The sequence below is a fragment of the Bos grunniens genome, chromosome 9 (assembly GCF_055505025.1).
Source record: "Bos grunniens cultivar Pamir isolate PY7600 chromosome 9, Bosgru_T2T1.0, whole genome shotgun sequence".
Lineage (NCBI taxonomy): Eukaryota > Metazoa > Chordata > Mammalia > Artiodactyla > Bovidae > Bos > Bos grunniens.
Window position 1 is genome coordinate 37,174,275 of NC_141173.1, and position 21,419 is coordinate 37,195,693.

A 21,419-nucleotide genomic window follows, 5' to 3' on the forward strand; every position below is an offset into this window, starting at 1 on the left:
AGCTTTCCCATCCATTATGCACCTGCTGTCTCATCAGCCTTTTGAAAGCACTACTTGGCAGGACTTGGGTGTTCACACATATGTACACAGCCACTCAGAAAAGCAGGGTGGCTCTTCAGTGGGAGGTCCTGTCTCCTCTCTAGTTTTTTAAAACATTCTACAAAATGACTTTCAACTGCCTCCTGATTCTGTATTCTCAGCGTTCCCATATAGAAACCTTCTTTCCCACTAACACTGAGCCTTGGTTCCTGAGCACAAAAGGCTTTTGTCTTTGCTATCCCACCATCTGAAATAACTTCCCCCAGATCCTCTGCTGGTTTTAATTCTGTTTTCCCTCTAGGACTTAAGTCAACTCTTACCCACATGGGAACATCTTGCTGATTCCCCATCCCAATTATTTCCTTTTTCAAACATTTGTAGGCCTAGAAGTCATACCTCTCCTCTGGCATACAACTTGTATCATGTATTACTGTTTCCTTCTTCACGTATTTATCCTCTGCCCTCAGTGTAGCTGTTTATTTCTGGAGAGGCAAAATCTGTTGCATTTTGTACCAGAGACCAGGACCAGCGGAAATGGACTTATAGAGAGTTACTGTGATGGAGTAAGGCGGCCAAAAGGAGTAGTCAAGAGCCCAGACTGCCTGAGCTTGAGTTCCTGCTCAGTCAGATACTCACTGTGTGACCTTGGCAAGATTAAAAAAAAAAAAAACTTTCTATGTCTTTACTTTCTCATCTCCAAAATAGAAATAATAGTAATATACCCATCTCCTTAAGTTGTAAAGTTTCAATGACCTAATAAAGAAAATCTTAGAATAGTGTCTAATACATATCAAACACTCAGAAAAGCATTACTTATTTATTTGTATATACAATAGTAGTTCATCTCATTTAATTTCTCAATAATACTAGCAGATAGATGGCGTGATTCATATTCTAAAAACTGGAAACCTTGTGACCCTTAGCAGTCAGGTTACTGCCTAAAATTGAGAGAAGCAGCACAATGAGAACCAAGAGTTAGATCCTAAACCCTTGGCTGTTTTTACTTTCCACCTGTTTCACACAGGTGCCTGGGGACTAGTTCGTATTGATGATATAAAATGTATTCTTCTCTATTCTTATAGTTTAAGCCATATTCTACTCAACAAGTTTGTCTAGTCCAAGGCACTGAAGAAGAAAGATGGAGAAAATGTGAAGTGTCTATTCCTCCTCTAGGATGTTTTACAATCTAGATGATTCAAATGATGAAGCAAAGCAGAAACATCTAACACACTTTTTTAACTTTTCATGTCTAAATTCCTTATAAAATTGGCTCTTCCATGGGCCCTCCCTCACCCCATGTAATAAAGTAGGTTGGATATGGTATCATTGTCTACAAAAATAACACTTTGGGGTTTGGTGGAATGTGCTACTTAAGAGTAAACTATAAAATTTGTGAATTTTAAAATTGTTTTAGTTTAATTGAAATTATTTTGAAGAATTTACAAAGAGCTCTGTTAAACTTGGCAGACTAGCCTCTCTTGGAATCTCTCTATTTTCTAGGAAATTATCAACAATTCTTGTTCTTCTCACTGCCAAAATTCCTTGGCGGCTGTTACTTCAAGAGTGACAGAGAACTATAGCACTTAGCTCTGTGCTAGGATGTAATAGATGATTGATAAATCCTTGGTTAAGTTGAATCTTGTCACCCTACTGACAAGAAAGCTAAAATTCAGAGAGTTTAACTTATTGTAAAAATCACACAGCTGGCAAGGAAGAATTTCCAACACAAGTCCAGAGAACCAAGCAAATGATAGCATAGTGATGGCGGTGAAGCAAGGGCTCAGTTCAGAGGCAGGGACTATGCCACCAAATCTCAGACGCATCATAAAACCTCTTCATGCCTCAGTTTCCTCATCCCATGAGACTATTAGGAGGATCAAAATATTTGAAATTACCACTGACATTATAGACATATAGTTACAGATCTGGTAAAGATAAACATTGAAACAGTGGAGAAATCCCCAAATGATTTGAAATTCCTAGTGGGTGATGGGAGGAAGGTAGAAATACTGAAAGGAAGCAAAGACAAAGCATGAAGAAATAACCATGCATGTGGAGGTCATGGTTTTTTTTTTCAAGGTCATGTTTTCATGGTCTGGTTTTTCAAAGTCAAAACCAGATATCAGGTACAACTTGAGTGCCATTAATTCCTCTGAAAATCTTTTGAAGGGATTGTTTCAAGAAGTAGCAGACAGGATCCCATTGAGGCCTATGGGATGCTTTAGGTACATTGGGAGCTGGGCACTTACTTTTTGAAGCTTCTATTTTAAGTACAGTATTACTCTTAATCCTCCAAAGAAGCAGCTTGCCACACAACCACTAGAAATCAGACTGTTGCATATGGATGTCTGGTTCTTAGTTTAGCGAACACATTTAGAAAAGATGACTCTGGTACCAATGCTGACCCAATGCTGTTCAGTAACCAGTTACCAAGCGGCAGTTATTGTTTTAGTTCTAAGTTATGTCCGGCTCTTTTGCAGCCTCATGGGCTGTAACCCACCAGGCTCCTCTGTGCATAGGATTTCCCAGGCAAGGATACTGGAGTGAGTTGCCATTTCCTTTTCCAGAAGCTCTTCCCAATACAGGTATTGAACCTGTGTCTCCTGCATTAGCAGGAAGTTTCTTTACCACTGAGCCACCAGAGAAGCCGTCGAAGTGGCAGTTATCATGTCCTAAAATGTAGATATAATGGCCGTAACCACTAAACTAAGAACCAGACATCCATATGCAGCAGTCTGATTTCTAGTGGTTGTGTGGCAAGCTGCTTCTTTGGAGGATTAAGCGTAATACTGTCCTTAAAATAGAAGCTTCAAAAAGTAAGTGCCCAGCTCCCAAAGTACCTAAAGCATCCTATAGGCCTCAATGGGATCCTGTCTGCTGCTTCTTGAAACAATCCCTTCAAAAGATTTTCAGAGGAATTAATGGCACTCAAGTTGTACCTGATGTCTGGTTTTGACCTTGAAGATGTTGAAGAAAGTAAATGTATTTGATGAGTTATTAAGCATGTGCTTCAGTTATTATGATAGTAAAAACAGCTCAGTTTTGTAAGACTGTGAGGTGCTTTCCATTTCTGAACATTTAATTGCATGCCTACTGAGTTTGGACAAGTCATTAATCTCACATAATACATTTATTTAGATTTAAGAAAGTTACCCACATTTTTTCTATTCTTTTGTTTACATGCTATGTTCCAGAAAGCATCTGCCAGTTTTGTTTTTTTTTTTTTTTTTTGTATTTTAATAGGTTAAAATGGAGAACAGCTAACCTAGCTGATACTTCGCATAGTATTCAAGGAGTCAAAGAGAAATTAATAAACCACTTTCATAAGTGTGTTTTGTGAAAGCCTACCTAGAAGAGACTTCCAAGATTACTGCTGATACGAAAAAGCTATGATGATAAGCTTTCAGTTTAGAAACTATTCAGTTTCATCTGGCCAATATCAACTGTCAAGTATTACTAAAACTGTAGGCCTATGATGATAACATATTGAACTTTTCTGAAATAACATCCTTAATATTTGCAGTTTAGCATTATTGTTAATTGTTAAGCATCTTGATGGTAGAATGGGTAAAGATAATGATTTCAATAATACAGCAACAAACTGCTAATTTGGGGAATATTTTTAAGGTCTTAAGTTATAAAAGTATTTCATAAACTATAAGTCACTATAAGAATATTATTTTAATAATAATTTCTCATAATTCCAATTATGTTTTTCTGAAAAGTACCAGAATATAACAGAGAAAAGTTTTTCTACCTCCATTACTTAAAAAATATTCATACACATGGGTTCCTCAGTACATAGTAGGATGGTACTCATTTCAGAGGAGACTCATGTGAATTATATTGTCTTCCATTCATAGAGGGCCTGCTGTATGCTAGACACTTTAAAATAGATTACTCTCAGTCTTCAGAATGTCCCTGCAAGGACATTTTTTTTCACCATATATCCTTATATAATTGAAAGTTCAGAGAAGTTAATAAAGAGATTAGTAAACTAGTAAATGCAAGCTCAAATTTTTTAGAATCTTGTTAGGAAGCCAGTTGAGTCCATAATAGATTGGAGGTAATTAAAAAGAAAATTCTGAAGACAAAATAATAATAATACCTACCATTTATTGATATGCCAAGTATTGGGCTGGGTGCCCTAGGAACTTTAAATTCATCTACTTAATAACCAGCTCAAAAGAGTTCAATCATTTCAGATTTTTCAAATTAAGTGGATATTTTTGAAGTTTTTTTTTAGTTCAAATATAATTGAAATACAGTATTATATTTGACACCTGTGAATATTATGAAATGATCACCACAATAAGTCTAGAACCCAAAGCTATCGTTGACTACATTCCTTATGTTGTATATTACATCCCTGTAGCTTATTTATTAACTGGAGGTATGTCCCTCTTAATCCCCTTCGTCTGTTTTACCCACCTCTATCACCTTGCATTCTGGCAACCCAATGGATGTATCTAAGAATCTGCTTTCATTTTGTTTTGTTGTGCTTGTTTGTTTTGTTTTTTTAGATTCCACATATAAGTAAAATCTTATGGTAATTGTCTTTCTATGTCTGGCTTATTTTACTTTATCAAAAAAACCTCCAGATCAATCCATATTATCACAAATAGCAAGATTTCTTCTCTTTTTAATTGCTGAGTAATATTCCTGTGTGTGTGTGTGTGTCTATGCAACATCTTTATTAATTAATCTGCTGATGGATATTTAAGTCACTTCCATATTTGGCTGTTGTAAATAATGCTTCCTAGAATATTGATGTGCATATGTACTTTTCAAATTAGTGTTTTTGTTTTCTTCCGGTAAATATCCAGAAGTGAAATTGCTAGGTCATATGTCAGTTCTTTGCCCTGCTTCATTCCGTATTCCAAGGCCAAATTTGCCTGTTAGTCCAGGTGTTTCTTGACTTCCTACTTTTGATTTCCAGTCCCCTATAATGCAAAGGACATCTTTTATGGGTGTTAGTTCTAGGAGGTCTTGTAGGTCTTCATAGAACCGTTCAACTTCAGCTTCTTCAGCATTATTGGTTGGGGCATAGACTTGGATTACTGTGATATTGAATGGTTTGCCTTGGAATCAAACAGAGATCATTCTGTCATTTTTGAGATTGCATCCAAGTACTGCATTTCAGACTCTTTTGTTGACCATGATGGCTACTCCATTTCTTCTAAGGGATTCCTGCCCACTGTAGTAGATATAATGGTCATCTGATGTAAATTCACCCATTCCAGTCCATTTTAGTTTGCTGATTCCTAGAATGTTGACATTCACTCTTGCCATCTCTTGTTTGACCACTTCCAATTTGCCTTGATTCATGGACCTGAAATTCCAGGTTCCTATGCAATATTGCTCTTTACAGCATCAAACCTTGCTTCTATCACCAGTCACATCCACAACTGGGTATTGTTTTTGCTTTGGCTCCATCCCTTCATTCTTTCTTGAGTTATTTCTCCACTGATCTCCAGTAGCATATTGGGCCCCTACTGACCTGCGGAGTTCCTCTTTCAGTATCCTATCATTTTGCCTTTTCATACTGTTCATGGGGTTCTCAAGGCAAGAATACTGAAGTGGTTTGCCATTCCCTTCTCCAGTGGACCACATTCTGTCAGACATCTCCACCATGACCCGCCTGTCTTGGTACAGGTCAAGACTAATAGAGTTTTGCCAAGAAAATGCACTGGTCATAGCAAACACCCTCTTCCAACAATGTAAGAGAAGACCCTACACATGGACATCACCAGATGGTCAACACTGAAATCAAATTGATTATATTCTTTGCAGGCAAAGATGCAGAAGCTCTATACAGTCAACAAAAACAAGACCAGGAGCTGACTGTGGCTCAGATAATGAACTCCTTATTACCAAATTCAGACTTAAATTGAAGAAAGTAGGGAAAACCACTAGACCATTCAGGTATGACCTAAATCAAATCCCTTATGATTATACAGTGAAAGTGAGAAATAGATTTAAGGGACTACATCTGATAGATAGAGTGCCTGATGAACTATGGACTAAGGTTTGTGACATTGTACAGGAAACAGGGATCAAGACCATCCCCATGGAAAAGAAATGCAAAAAAAAGCAAAATGGCTGTCTGGGGAGGCCTTACAAATAGCTACTAAAGGAAGAGAAGCAAAAAGCAAAGGAGAAAAGGAAAGATATAAGCATCTGAATGCAGAGTTCCAAAGAATAGCAAGAAGAGATAAGAAAGCCTTCTTCAGCAATCAATGCAAAGAAATAGAGGAAAACAACAGAATGGGGAAGACTAGAGATCTCTTCAAGTAAATTAGAGATACAAAAGGAACATTTCATGCAAAGATGGGCACAATAAAGGACAGAAATGGTATGGAACTAACAGAAACAGAAAATATTAAGAAGAGGTGGCAAGAATACACAGAAGAACTGTACAAAAAAGAGCTTCATGACCCAGATAATCACGATGGTGTGATCACTGACCTAGAGCCAGACATCCTGGAATGTGAAGTCAAGTGGGCCTTAGAAAGCATCACTACGAACAAAGCTAGTGGAGGTGATGGAATTCCAGTTGGGCTCTTTCAAATCCTGAAAGATGATGCTGTGAAAGTGCTGCACTCAATATGCCAGCAAATTTGGAAAACTCAGCAGTGGCCACAGGACTGGAAAAGGTCAGTTTTCATTCCAATCCCAAAGAAAGGCCATGCCAAAGAATGCTCAAACTACTGCACAATTGCACTCATCTCACACGCTAGTTAAGTAATGCTCAAAATTCTCCTAGCCAGGCTTCAGCAATACGTGAACCATGAACTTCCAGATGTTCAAGCTGGTTTTAGAAAAGGCAGAGGAACCAGAGACCGAATTGCCAACATCTGCTGGATCATGGGAAAAGCAAGAGAGTTCCAGAAGAACATCTCTTTCTGCTTTATTGACTATGTCAAAGCCTTTGACTGTGTGGATCACAATAAACTGTGGAAAATTCTGAAAGAGATGGGAATACCAGACCACCTGACCTGCCTTTTGAGAAATCTGTATGCAGGTCAGGAAGCAACAGTTAGAACTGGACATGGAACAACAGACTGATTCCAAATAGGAAAAGGAGTATGTCCAGGCTGTATATTGTCACCCTGCTTATTTAACTTATATGCAGAGTACATCATGAGAAACGCTGGACTGAAAGAAACACAAGCTGGAATCAAGATTGCTGGGAGAAATATCAATAACCTCAGATATGCAGATGACACCACCCTTATGGCACAAAGTGAAGAGGAACTAAAAAGTCTCTTGATGAAGGTGAGAGAGGAGAATGAAAAAGTTGGCTTAAAACTCAGCATTCAGAAAACGAAGATCGTGGCATCTGGTCCCACCACTTCATGGGAAATAGATGGGGAAACAGTGGAAACAGTGTCAGACTTTATTTTTCTGGGCTCCAAAATCACTACAGATGGTGACTGCACCCATGAAATTAAAAGACGCTTACTCCTTGGAAGGAAAGTTATGACCAACCTAGATAGCATATTCAAAAGCAGAGACATTACTTTGCCAACAAAGGTCCGTCTAGCCAAGGCTATGGTTTTTCCAGTGGTCATGTATGGATGTGAGAGTTGGACTGTGAAGAAAGCTGAGCACCAAAGAATTGATGCTTTTAAACTGTGGTGTTGGAGAAGACTCTTGAGAGTCCCTTGGACTCAAGGAGATCCAACCAGTCCATTCTGAAGGAGATCAGCCCTGGGATTTCTTTGGAAGGAATGACGCTAAAGCTGAAACTCTTTGGCCACCTCATGCAAAGAGTTGACTCGTTGGAAAAGACTCTGATGCTGGGAGAGATTGGGGGCAGGAGGAGAAGGGGACGGCAGAGGATGAGATGGCTGGATGGCATCACTGACTTGATGGACGTGAGTTTGAGTGAACTCCGGGAGTTGGTGATGGACAGGGAGGCCTGGCATGCTGATTTATGGGGTCGCAAAGAGTCAGACACGACTGAGCAACTGAACTGACTGACTGACTGATGGAAGTTCTGTTTTTAGTTTTCTGAGGAACCTCCTTACTTTTGTGTGTGTGTGTGTTTTCTACGTAAGTATTTCTTTCTTTTTAATATAAATTTATTTATTTTAATTGGAGGTTAATTACTTTACAATATTGTATTGGTTTTGCCATACATTAACATGAATCCGCCACTGGTATACACGTGTTCCCCATCCTGAATCCCCGTCCCACCTCCCTCCCCGTACCATCGCTCTGGGTCATCCCAGTGCACCAGCTCCAAGCATCCTGTATCATGCATCGAACCTGGACTGGTGATTCGTTTCTTATATGATATTATACATGTTTCAATGCCATTCTCCCAAATTATCCCACCCTCTCCCTCTCCCACAGAGTCCAAAAGACTGTTCTATACATCTGTTTCTCTTTTGCTGTCTCGCATACAGGGTTATCATTATCATCTTTCTAAATTCCATATATATGCTTTAGTATACTGTATTGATGTTTTTCTGTCTGGATTACTTCACTGTGTATAATAGGCTCCAGTTTCATCCACCTCATTAGAACTGATTCAAATGTATTCTTTTTAATGGCTGAGTAATACTCCATTGTGTGTATGTACCACAGCTTTCTTTTCCATTCATCTGCTGATGGACATCTAGGTTGCTTCCATGTCCTGGCTATTATAAACAGTGCTGCGATGAACATTGGGATACACGTGTCTCTTTCAATTCTGGTTTCCTCGGTGTGTATGCCCAGTAGTGGGATTGCTGGGTCATAAGGCAATTCCAGTTTTTTAAGGAATCTCCACACTGTTCTCCATAGTGGCTGAACTAGTTTGCATTCCCACCAACAGTGTAAGAGGGTTCCCTTTTCTCCACACCCTCTCCAGCATTTATTGCTTGTAGACTTTTGGATAGCAGCCATTCTGACTGGCATGAAATGGTACCTCATTGTGGTTTTGATTTGCATTTCTCTGGTAATGAGTGATGTTGAGCATCTTTTCATGTGTTTGTTAGCCATCTATATGTCTTCTTTGGAGAAATGTCTATTTAGTTCTTTGGCCCATTTTTTGATTGGGTTGTTTATTTTTCTGGAATTGAGGTGCAGGAGTTGCTTGTATATTTTTGAGATTAGTTGTTTGTCAGTTGCTTCATTTGCTATTATTTTCTCCCATTCTGAAAGCTGTCTTTTCACCTTGCTGATAGTTTCTTTTGTTGTGCAGAAGCTTTTAAGTTTAATTAGGTCCCATTTGTTTATTTTTGCTTTTATTTCCAATATTCTGGGAGGTGGGTCATAGAGGATCCTGCTGTGATTTATGTTGGAGAGTGTTTTGCCTATGTTCTTCTCTAGGAGTTTTATAGTTTCTGGTCTTGTATTTAGATCTTTAATCCATTTTGAGTTTGTTTTTGTGTATGGTGTTAGAAAGTGTTCTAGTTTCATTCTTTTACAAGTGGTTGACCAGTTTTCCCAGCACCACTTGTTAAAGAGATTGTCTTTTCTCTATTGTATATTCTTGCCTCCTTTGCCAAAGATAAGGTGTCCATAGGTGCGTGGGTTTATCTCTGTTCCATTGATCTATATTTCTGTCTTTGTGCCAGTACCATACTGTCTTGATGACTGTGGCTTTGTAGTAGAGCCTGAAGTCAGGCAGTTTGATTCTTCCAGTTCCATTCTTCTTTCTTTTTTCCATGGTGGCTGCACCAATTTACATTCTCACCAACAGAGAACAAATGTTTCCTTTTCTCAACATCCTCACCAACACTTATTATTTGTTGTCGTTTTGGGTAATATCCATACTGACAGGTGTGAAGTGGTACCTCAATGGTTTTAATTTGCATTTTCCTGATGGTTAGTGATATTGAGCATCTTTTCATGTGTCTGCTGGTCATCTGTATGTCTTCTTTAGAAAAATGTCTATCTGGGTTCTCTGCTCATTTTTCAACTGGGTTGTTGTTTGTTTGATTTTTGTTGTATAATTTCTTTGTATATTTTGGATATTAACCTCTTATCAAATGTATCATTTGCAAATATCTTCTCCCATTCAGTAGGATGCCTTTTCATCTTGATAGTTTCCTTCATTGAGTAAAAGGTTTTTAGTTTGATATGTTCTCATTTGTTTATTTTGGCTTTTGTTGCCCTTGCCTTAGGGAAAATAATCTTAAAAAAGGTATTTTTAGAACCAGTGTCAAAGAGTATATTCCCTATGTTTTCCCATAGGAGTTTTATGTTTTCAGGGCTTGCATTTAAGTTTTTAACTTATTTTGAGTTTATTTTTGTGTATAGTATGAGAAAGTTGTCCAGTTTGCTTCTTTTTCATGCAGCCATTCAGTTCTCCCAATGTCATTTATTGAAGAGGCTATCTTTTCCCCATTGTTTATTCTTGCCTCCTTTGTCACAACTGATTGACTGCATAAGTATGGACTTATTTCTGGGCTCTCTATTATGTTCCATTGATCTATGCATCTTTTTGTGCCAACACTACACTATTTTGATTATAGTAGCTTTGTAGTATAGTTTGAAATTAGGGCACATGAAACCGCCAGCTTTATTCTTCTTTCTCAAGATTGCTTTGATTATTTGGAGTCTTTTGTGTTTCCATACAAAATTTATCATTATTTGTTCTAGTTCTGTGAAAAATGCCTTAGTTCTTTGATAGGGATTGCAATATAGATTGCCTTGGGGAGTATGGTGATTTTAGCAATATTAATTTTTTTAGTCCATAAACATGGTGTACCTTTCTGTTTGTGTTGTCTTCAACTTCTTTGACCATTTTCTCGTAGCTTTCAGAACAAGTCTTTTAGCTCTTTGGTTAGATTTATTCCTAGATGTGTATACTTTTTGATGAAATTGTAAATGGGATTGTTTTCTTAATTTCTCTTTCTGATGGTTCATTTTTCATGTGTATAAATGCAACAAATTTCTGTATATTAATTTGTATCATGACATTTTACTGAATTCATTTATTAGTTCTAGTAGTTTTTTTGTGACATCTTTAGGATTTTCTATACATACTATTACATCATCTGCAAACAGTGACAGTATTACTTCTTCCTTTCCAATTTGGATTCTTTTTATTTCAAATAAATTGAATTTTAATATTCCCATTTGCCTTGTGAGAAGTTTGAGGTTCAAGACATTGAATTACTGACTCAAGATAGCACCCCTGCTAAGTAGCATAACCAAGCTGCCAACTTAGGTCTTGTCAAGTTCCAAAATCCATGATCTTTCTATAGACTTCCCTGTGGCTCAGCTGGTAAAGAATCTGCCTGCAATGTGGGAGACCTGGATTTGATCCCTGGGTTGGGAAATCCCCTCGAGAAGGGAAAGACTACGCACTCCAGTATTCTGGCCTACAGAATTTCATGGACTGTATAGTCCATGGGGTCGCAAAGAGTTGGAGATGACTGAGCAACTTTCACTTTCATTTTTTCTGTAGACTATTATAAACTACAATATATGTCTGATTTTTATTTGAGGTTATGGACTGCTGCGTTTATCTTTTTCCTCTGAATTTATTCTTAGAGCAATTTTATTTTTGTTTGGAAGCTACTGAGCTTCTGTTAGTAAGAGATCTCCAGAAAATTAGTACTAATTCAATGACTATGCACTAGTCTGTGTTTGTTCCAATAGTGCTCGTGTTTACATCAAAGCCAGAGTTAACATTAAATATCTCATGTGTCCAGCTTATGTTTTATAATCTAGAATTTCACTAAGAACTGAAGAATTGAAACATCTAATAAATTCAGGGAAACTGCCTCATCTACATAAGTTGGTATGCTGGAATACTACAAGTTACAACACAACTGGATAGCTTTCATCCTAATCTTACAAGAAGCCTAGAACAGTATCGTACATTCACTTGTTAAACAAATGTCTATTGGTTGCCAACTATTTTTATAAGTTTGTGCTAGGGAGATTAGCAGATAATAAGAACTCTAACCCCCTACTTACCCTGAAAGAGCTTTACGAAGTAATCAGGGAGAAAAGACTTGATTACTATTAAGCATTGAAACTGAGGTTAAGTAATATTGCAACAGTGAAATAAGTCGTGTTAAACACCAAAGAATGAATGTTTCAGTTTCATGGCTTGAGGTGCTGACTATGGGTTGAAGTGGGAAGAAAAGCCTTTCTGAAGGAAAGCAACTAGCTAGGCAGGGAGGATGGATAGCACCAGCTGGGCAGGTGCTTGTAATGCAGGTACCCAGGCAGCAAATACCTTTATTATCCTGAAGGTTTGTGCAGGGAAAATGGAAAAGATGAGATTGGAAAAGGAATTGAGGCCAGATACCCAAAGTCTTCTATTCTAGCTGAAAACACTGACCTTTGGCCCCCAGGGAGTGGGGAGTCATTGAAAAATTTTGAGCTGGGAAATGATGTAATTAAAATAGTGCTTTACAAAAGATTAATTTGGCAGGATTGGTGGAAAGAGAACAAGAGTAAAGAAACTACTACAATAATTCAGGTCTAAGGTGATGAGGTTCTGGACAGAATGACAGCGGGACTAGAAGGAGAGAAATAAATGGAAGAGATCATGCAAAAAATAATAACATAAAAGGAGATGACTAGATATGGGAGACAAAGGCACAAAATTAACTTAAAGTTCTGTTTGGGAACTTTTATTAAGTGCATAAAATTCATTGTGTATTACATACAATATTCATGATCTAAGATGTCATTGGATTCAAGGAAGACCTTACTTCTACTCAGTGTAGCAATTTCCTTAAGCAATATCTACAGTGAAGTCCTGCTTTCTAAGAGATAGTAAATAAAATTGTAAAAATGTCTGAGAGAATAATTCTAACTATGCATCATCATCATCATCATCATCATAATAGCCACAGTTACAGAATGGAGGTAAAAATTAAATAATAAAAGAAAATTTAGCAAAACAATGATATTTAATTTATCTCCAAAGTTCCAGTTTATTAGTTTAGCTAATTTTCTACCAAAGTAACTTGTAAAACAGTGAATTGATTGTCTAGAGTACATTATTTTAATAAATTATCAATATGATTCTCTACTATTGGGGTTTATTTGGTGCCTCCTCTGGAGAAGGCAATGGCACCCCACTCCAGTACTCTTGCCTGGAAAATCCCATGGACGGAGGAGCCTGGTTGGCTGCTGTCCATGGGATCACTAAGAGTCGGACATGACTGAGCGACTTCACTTTGACTTTTCACTTTCATGCATTGGAGGAGGAAATGGCAACTCACTCCAGTGTTCTTGCCTGGAGAATCCCATGGACAGAGGAGCCTGGTGGGCTGCCGTCTATGGGGTCGCACAGAGTCGGACATGACTGAAGCGACTTAGCAGCAGTAGCAGCTAAGGATTAATTCCACTGCCTTCAAAATGTTTTTGTGTAATAATTATTTTACTGTACAAATGGAAAAATCAAGCCATAGAGAAAGTAAGTTCAAATGATTCATCCAAGGTGATGTGAGAACAGAAAAATCTATCTTTCCTGTGGATTCAGTGGACTATGTAGGTAAAATGAAACTAGAAAGAAATCAATATTCTTTTCAGTTGTTTAGGTTTAATAAAAGTACCCAGTGCCAGGCAAATGCAACCTTCTTCCCTAGAATGAACACACACGTACACACAGACACACACACACACAACACCCCGATTCACTCTCTGTTGCATTATATATATCAATATAGCAAGTGTCATTTTAATGTTACTTAGATACTGTTTTTAGTGCATCAGGTAAAACATATCGTGGCTTCTAATATTAAGTCATTCCCCACTTAGCATTGTTAAGAATATTTATGATCTAGTATAGAACGAAACATATTGTTATCCATGTTCCTCAGCTGTGTTATAAAAGCATTCTCCAGTTGTTTTCTAGAGATGGATGTTGTCAAAGTTTGATGGTAATTTATGTTGTCAGTCCATTAAGTTGATTTTATGGCAGCCAACACAACTATTGTCCGTTTACGAGAAACCCCAGGACCACGCTAGGTCCTGGCGAAGGCCGTTTGATACCTGCCCTCTCGTATGGCTGACCTTGAGGGGAGTTGAGTTTGGTAATTTATGACAAACACCATCTAGGAAGACCTATTTGCAAGATTCACTGTCATTTAGTGCTAAATGATCATTGCTGAGTCCAGAGACAATCTGAGCTCCTGACAGAGCAATCCCATAAAAAATATTGCCTACCCACCCAGGTGTCCTTTCCAATTATCTGGAGTAGAAATTAATACTTTTAAAAGCTGCTAGTTTTTGAAAGGTTATTACAATTTATTCCAGCGGTTTCTTTTGCACATTATGATGAATTAGTTTATTACGCCATTATTTTCCATGTCAGCCTTTTAGATGATTGAACCATAATGTTGAAACATTAGTGTGAATGGCAAACATACTATTTTACAGCTGAGTAATATATTTCTTTGAGAAAAATGTGTTCAGTTTTTAATAACAGGTAATTTTATGTTTATGTTCCCTAATGCTGTTGTCAGGCATTATTTATCTCTGTTTGGTAAGAAGTAGAGAACTTTCTTTTAAAATGGTAATGGTGATTTAGGCAGATTTTAGAGTCATAGCAAGAATAAATTACTTAAAAGTAAAAAATATAAATTGTAAGTGTTTTTCCCTGAAAGCTAATATTTTCTAAGGTTTTCTTGACACCAGTTTAATGTATGATTACTCTCAGGGAGAGTAATACTGCTGTCTCAATTTTTTCTCTAAAGGTGGATTTTTTTCTTTGTTTTTCTAAGGTTCTAAAAAGTTCCAAGTTTTTCTTTAGCAAGAAAGCTTCTTTATCCTAAATGATTTGTAGTTTCATAAATCATTTACAGGTACTTTGTAAATAATATTAATTAGTACCTTAATAGAGATTTTTTTCAGTCATTCTTCTCTATTATTGTCTAATAAAATTATAAAGAAGTATAGGTTATTTTCTGTTTACCAGGTATTAAAAAATCCTCATATTGCCTCTATGTGAGAAAGATTGATCAGATGTATTCAAAAGAGTACTCACTGTGCTCTACTTTTATTCATATAGCAAATATTTGGGGATGCTTTTCACGTGCCCACATTATAAACTATGTGCAGTTGGGATGGAACCAGAGCAACATTTGAGAAAGGGATTCTTTATTTCCATTACAATTATTTTTATTCCTACAGCTTAAAAAATACAACTCCACAAATTCTGAGTCTTGAGTAAACTGAGCTTATAAACAAATTTGGTAACACTTTGGAAGCTTTACATTTGCTACCTCCAATCCCACAAATGCTTGCCAAAAGAAATAGTATTTTTTCTCATCAAACACATTTGTTTCTTTAGCAAACTTTTCAATATTGAGGTATTTATTTTTGTTAATATGACTGAAACAAATGTTAGTTTAAGCAGAATTAAGATTTATAACATTCCATAAATATTTCTGATTGTGCCAGAGAATTTCTTGATAACGTACAGTCTGATAACAGGAGTGCTAAAGTTTCATTATTTCAGGGAGTGGAATTTTATTGAAGTATGGCATACAGACAGAAAAAATGCACGCTAATAAGTATACAGCTCAATGCTTGGTCACAAAGTGAGCAGGTCTGTGTAACAGTTCTCAAATCAAAAGACAAAAGTCACCAGCATTCCAACAAACCCCATGTCTCCTTCCATCTACCACCTCCCACCCCAGCTCCAATAAACATTCTTCTGATTTGTGACATCTTAGATTACACTAGGCTCTCTTTTGAACTTTATATAAATAAAATCATGATAAAATTACAGCATCTTTTGCTCAGCATGTTTTCAAGATTCATCCACTTGGTTGTATGCAGTTGTACTTCATTGTCACTGCCACGTGGTATATTTCTTCATTTGAATATACCATATTTTATTTACCCAGCCCACATTGATCACTAGATTGATTACAGTTTAGGATTATTGCCAAAAAATGCTTGTATGAACATTAACATATTTATCACTTGGTGAAAAGTGAAAGCATTTCTGCTGGGACTATCTTAGAAGTTGAGTAGCTGCATCTCAAGATAGGTATTGGTCCAGCCTTCATAGGTACTGTCAACCAGAGTGCTGATAATCTCTTATACTTACTATTTTCCTTTGGACCCCAAGCTTAAAAATAATCAGAGAGAATTGGAGCGAATAATTTCTATGTTTCTTTCAGGCCAAGAATTCTGTAATTCAGTACTTGTTTACAGTGGAGAGCACTGGCATCAATTTCAACAAAAGGCAAATCATGAGAGTTTGCTATTTGGTTTTCCATTTTCTCTATTTGCATTTGCATCTGGATTTGACTGTTAATGAACCTGAGCATTCACATTTTATGCTAAATAATGAAATTACACTAATTGCTGTAGAAGAGCTGGAAAGTTTTCTGGTTTACTCAATCATATTTTTTCATGTAACACAATACTTTTTGCCAGGCTACTGGTAATAACTATCCAAATGCAAAACAGTCTCTCCCTTCAGTATTTCCTGGTTATTTTCACTGGAGTAAATCAGGGATTGTAGGTATACATCTCTTTTGCTATTTTACACAAAACAAGTATTCAGTACATTTTTGTTGAACACATCCATTTTGTTGAATTGGGTTTTGGAGGGGAGGAGAACTTTGGGGATTTCATTGAATCCTGGTTCTGCCAACTGAATTTGGCCAAATTATTAATCTCCCTTAGTCTTATTTTCTGCATCTGCAATGTGGAGAAATTATAAACCTTGTCTCATGGATCACTGTAAGAACAACACTGAGAGAGAATGGCTACAGACATGGTAGGAAAATGTAGATTGACTGGTTTGATCCCCTTGCAGTCCAAGGAACTCTCAAGAGTCTCCTCCAACATCACAGTTCAAAAGCATCAACTCTTGGGTGCTCAGACTTCTTTATGGTCCAACTCTCACATCTGATCTTTGTTGGCAAAGTGATATCTCTGCTTTGTTACACACTGTCTAGGTTGGTCATAGCTTTTCTTCCAAGGAGCAAGTGTCTTTTAATATCATGGCTGCAGTCATAGTCTGCAGTGATTTTGGAGCCCAAGAAAATAAATTCCATCACTGCTTCCAATTTTTCCTCATCTATTTGTCATGAAGTGATGAGACTGGATACCATGATCTTAGTTTTTTGAATGCTGAGTTTTAAGCCAGCTTTTCATTCGCCTCTTTTACCCTCATCAAGAGGCTCTTTAAATTCCTCTTTGCTTCCTGCCATTAGGATGGTATCATCTGCATATCTGAGGTTGTTGATATTTCTGCCAGCAATCTTGACTCCAGCTTGTGATTCATCCCAGCCCAGCATTTCATATTATGTATTCTGAATATAAGTTAAATAAGCAGAGTGATAGTATAAAGCCTTGACAAACTCCTTTCTCAATTTTGAACCAGTCCGTTGTTCTATGCCCACTTCTAACTGTTGCTTCTTGACCTGCATTCAGGTTTCTCAGGAGACAAGTAAGATGATATGGTATTCCCATCTCTTTAAGAATTTTCCACAGTTTGTTGTAATCCACACAATCAAAGGCTTTAACGTAGTCAATGAAGCATAAGTATATGTTTTCTGGAATTCCTTTGCTTTCTCTATGATCCAACAGATGTTGGCAATTTGATCTCTGGTTCCTCTGTCTTTTCTAAACCTGGCTTGGACACCTGGAAGTTTCTGATTCATGTACTGCTGAAGCCTAGCTTGAAGGATTTTGAGTGAAACCTGACTAGCGTGCTAAATGAGCATGATTATATGATAGTTTGTACATTCTTCAGTACTGTCCTTCTGCTGAGTTTTCCAAATTTCCTGGCATATTGAGTGCAGCACTTTCATAGCATCTTTTAGGATTTTAAATAGCTCAGCTGGAATTCCATCACCTCCACTAGCTTTGTTCTCAGTGATGCTTCCTAAGGCCCACTTGACTTGGCATTCCAGGATGTATGGTTCTAGGTGAGTGACCACACCATCATGGTTATCCAGGTCATTAAGACCTTTTTTGTATAGTTCTTCTGTGTATCCTTGCCACCTCTTTTTAATGTCTTCTGCTCCTGTTAGATCCTTACTATTTCTGTCCTCTATTCTGCCCATACTTGCATAAAATATTCCCTTGATAGCTCTAATTTTCTTAAATAGATCTCTAGTCTTTCCCATTCTATTATTTTCCTCTACTTATTTGCTTTGTTCACTTAATAAGAACATAAGGTCTTCCTTTCTCTTCTTTCTAGTCTCTGGAACTCTGCACTCAGATAGGTATATTTTTCTCTTTCCCCCTGCTTTTCTCTTTTCTTTCCTTAGCTATGTGTAAAGCCTCCTCAGACAACCACATTTGCCTTCTTGCATGTCTTTTTCTTTGGGGTGGTTTTGGTCACTGACTCCTATACGGTGTTGCAAACCTCTGTCCATAGTTCTTCAGGCTGTCTGTCTACCAGATCCATCTCTTTAATCTATTCATCACCTCCAGTGTGTAATCATAGGGATTTGATTTAGGTCATACCTGAATGGCCTAGTGGTTTCCCCTACTTTCTTCAATTTATGCCTGAATTTTGCAATAAGGAACTGATGATCTGAGCCACAGTCAGCTCCAAGTATTGTTTTTGCTGACTATATAGAGCTTCTCCATCTATGGCTGCAGAGAATATGATCAATCTGATTTTGGTATTGACTGGTGATGTCCATGTATAAAGTTGTCTCTTGGTTGTTGGAAAAGGGTATTTGCTATCACCAGTGTGTTGTCAGTGTGTTCTCTTGACAAAACTCTGTTAGCCTTTCCCCTGCTTCATTTTGTACTCCAAGGCCAAACTTTACTGTTACTCTGGGTATCTCTTGACTTCCTATTTTTTCATTCCAATCACCTATGAAGAAAAGGACATCTCTTGGGAGTGTTAGTCCTAGAAGTCTTGTAGGTCTTCATAGAACTGTTCAACTTCAGCTTCTTCAACATCAGTGGTTGGGGCGTAGACTTGGATTGCTGTGATGTTGAATGGTTTGCCTTGGAAACGAACTGAGATCATTTGGTTGTTTTTGAGATTACACTCAAGTACTGCATGTCAACTCTGTTTTTGACCAGGAGGACTACTCCATTTCTTCTAAGGGATTCTTGCCCACAGTAGTAGATATAATGGTCATCTGAATTAAATTCATCCATTCCCATCCATTTTAGTTCACTGCTTCCTAAGATGTCAATGTTCACTCTTGCCATCTCCTGCTTGACCATGTCCATGATTACCTTGATTCATGGACCTAACATTCCAGGTTTCTATGCAGTATTATTCTTTTTAGCATTGAACTTTACTTTCACCACCAGACACATCCACAACTGAGCGTGGTTTCCACTTTGGCCTAGTAGCTTCATTCTTTCTGGAGCTATTAGTAATTGTCCTCTGCTCTTCTCCAGTAGCATATTGGACACCTACTGACCTGGGGGGGCTCATCCTTTAGTGTCATATCTTTTTGCCTTTTCAGTCTGTTCATGGAGTTCTCGTGACAAGAATACTGGAGTCGTTTGCCATTCACTCCTCCAGTGGAACCACGTTTTGTCAGAACTCTCCACTATGACCCATCTGTCTTGTGCACAGCATGGCTCATAGCTTCATTGAGTTATGCAAGCCCCTTCACAATGACAGGGCTGTGATCCATGTCCTTTCATTTACATATATGCAGAGTCAATCTCGGAGAGAGAATAAACTCCTGGGAGGAAAAGTCAGTGATTCATTATTGTGACTTAAGAGGACACTTGTTATAAATCGTAAGCCAGAGAAACAAGTTCTGTTTCCCCTGCCCTGTTCCACTGCTGAAAATTAATTTTCCTCAGGATTTTTTTCCAGGTGGCTGTTATTTACAGTATCATCCACCCAGACCACTCTTTCATTTCCACCAGCAGCTCCTGTTGGGGAACCAAGGTTAAGCACAGCAAATTAGTTTTGGTGTGTGTAGGAAGGCTATGCGAAAGCACTGCTTCCAATTCATCTCTAAATGTGGGGTGTGTTAATCCTCACATTTGGCACCAGGTGCAAGCCCAGTTTAATACGTGAGATTGGTGTTTAAAAGTGATTTGAAAAGGATCACGTTTGGGGAATTTTTCCTTTTAAAAATATGTAAAGTCACTTAGGTGGATAGTAGAGCTCCTTTCATGGACAGGGCATGTTCCCACAGTTGCTTCAGTGCTTGAGAGCAGAGCTGAGCATCTGGTTCCTCCGTGGAGCAGTTGGTCTGTGGCAGGGCCCCTCACCCTCGTCTTCCACCTCCTGAGTGAGCACCCCTACTGGGGGCATGGGGCATTCTGTTCTCACTTTATCTCCAGCAGAGCCCTGAGGTTGACACTCCAATTATATTCACTTTACCGAAAGGAAAATTCAGCACTTGAGAAATTAAGTAATTTGTCCAAGTACACAACTAATAAATAACAAGACCTGGGTTCAATCCCAGGTTTTTCCGCAATGACATAACGGAAATAAAGAGTGATGTGCTCGCTTTGTTAGTTTTTGGGTTTTTTTTTTTTTTTTTTTTTGGCTTTTTTCTTTCTTTCCAAGTTATGAATGGAGAACAGAAAACTAATATTGTGTTCTAAGTCTAACACAGGCTTCACTTTTCTTTTTTTCTCCTTTATTTCAATATTCTTTCTTTTCCTTTAATCTATATGTCTATTTATATTTTATTATTTATCTCTGTTCAGTTCAGTCGCTCAGTCATGTCCGACTCTTTGCGACCCCATGGACCACAGCACGCCAGGCCTCCTTGTCCATCACCAACTACCAGAGTCCACCCAAACCCACGTCCATTGAGATGGTGACACCATCCAACCATCTCATTCTCTGTTGTCCCCTTCTCCTCCTGCCCTCAATCTTTCCCAGCATCAGGGTCTTTTCAAATGGGTCAGCTCTTCACATCAGGTGGCCAAAGTATTGGAGTTTCAGCTTCAGCATCATTCCTTCCAATGAACACCCAGGACTGATCTCCTTTATGATGGACTAGTAGGATCTCCTTGCAGTCCAAGGGACTCTGAAGACTCTTCTCCAACACCACAGTTCAAAAGCATCAATTCTTCGGTGCTCAGCTTTCTTTATAGTCCAACTCTCACATCCATACATGACCACTGGAAAAACCATAGCCTTGACTAGATGGACCTTTGTTGGCAAAGTAATGTTTCTGCTTTTTAGTATGCTGTCTAGGTTGGTCATAACTTTCCTTCCAAGGAGTAAGCGTCTTTTAATTTCATGGCTGCAATCACCATCTGCAGTGATTTTGGAGCCCAGAAAAATAAAGTCAGCCACTGTTTCCACTGTTTCCCCGTCTATTTGCCATAAAGTGATGGGACCAGATGCCATGATCTTTGTTTTCTGAATGTTGAGCTTTAAGCCAGTTTTTTTACTTATCTCTGTAGACCACTTAAGATTGAGGAAGAAGGGAGATATTTTATTAAGAGAGAGAGATATATTAAAACTTAGTACCATAATCAAACAGGATATATAATTGAAT

The 21,419-nt window shown here is 37.9% G+C and overlaps 1 protein-coding gene across 11 annotated transcripts in view; it reads left to right on the top strand.

The window, feature by feature from the left end:
- The window catches only part of HS3ST5 (heparan sulfate-glucosamine 3-sulfotransferase 5), a 298,567-nt gene that overhangs the window by 179,297 nt on the left and 97,851 nt on the right, over nucleotides 1-21,419 (top strand). For 2 of the 11 annotated variants that reach the window (XR_015132747.1, XR_015132748.1), the window contains one exon: nucleotides 507-20,796. The exons of the other annotated variants lie outside the window; for them this stretch is intronic. The gene's annotated coding sequence lies outside the window, so the exon portion shown is untranslated. Of the gene's footprint in view, nucleotides 1-506; nucleotides 20,797-21,419 lie in introns of those variants that run through there. 11 annotated transcript variants of the gene reach the window in all.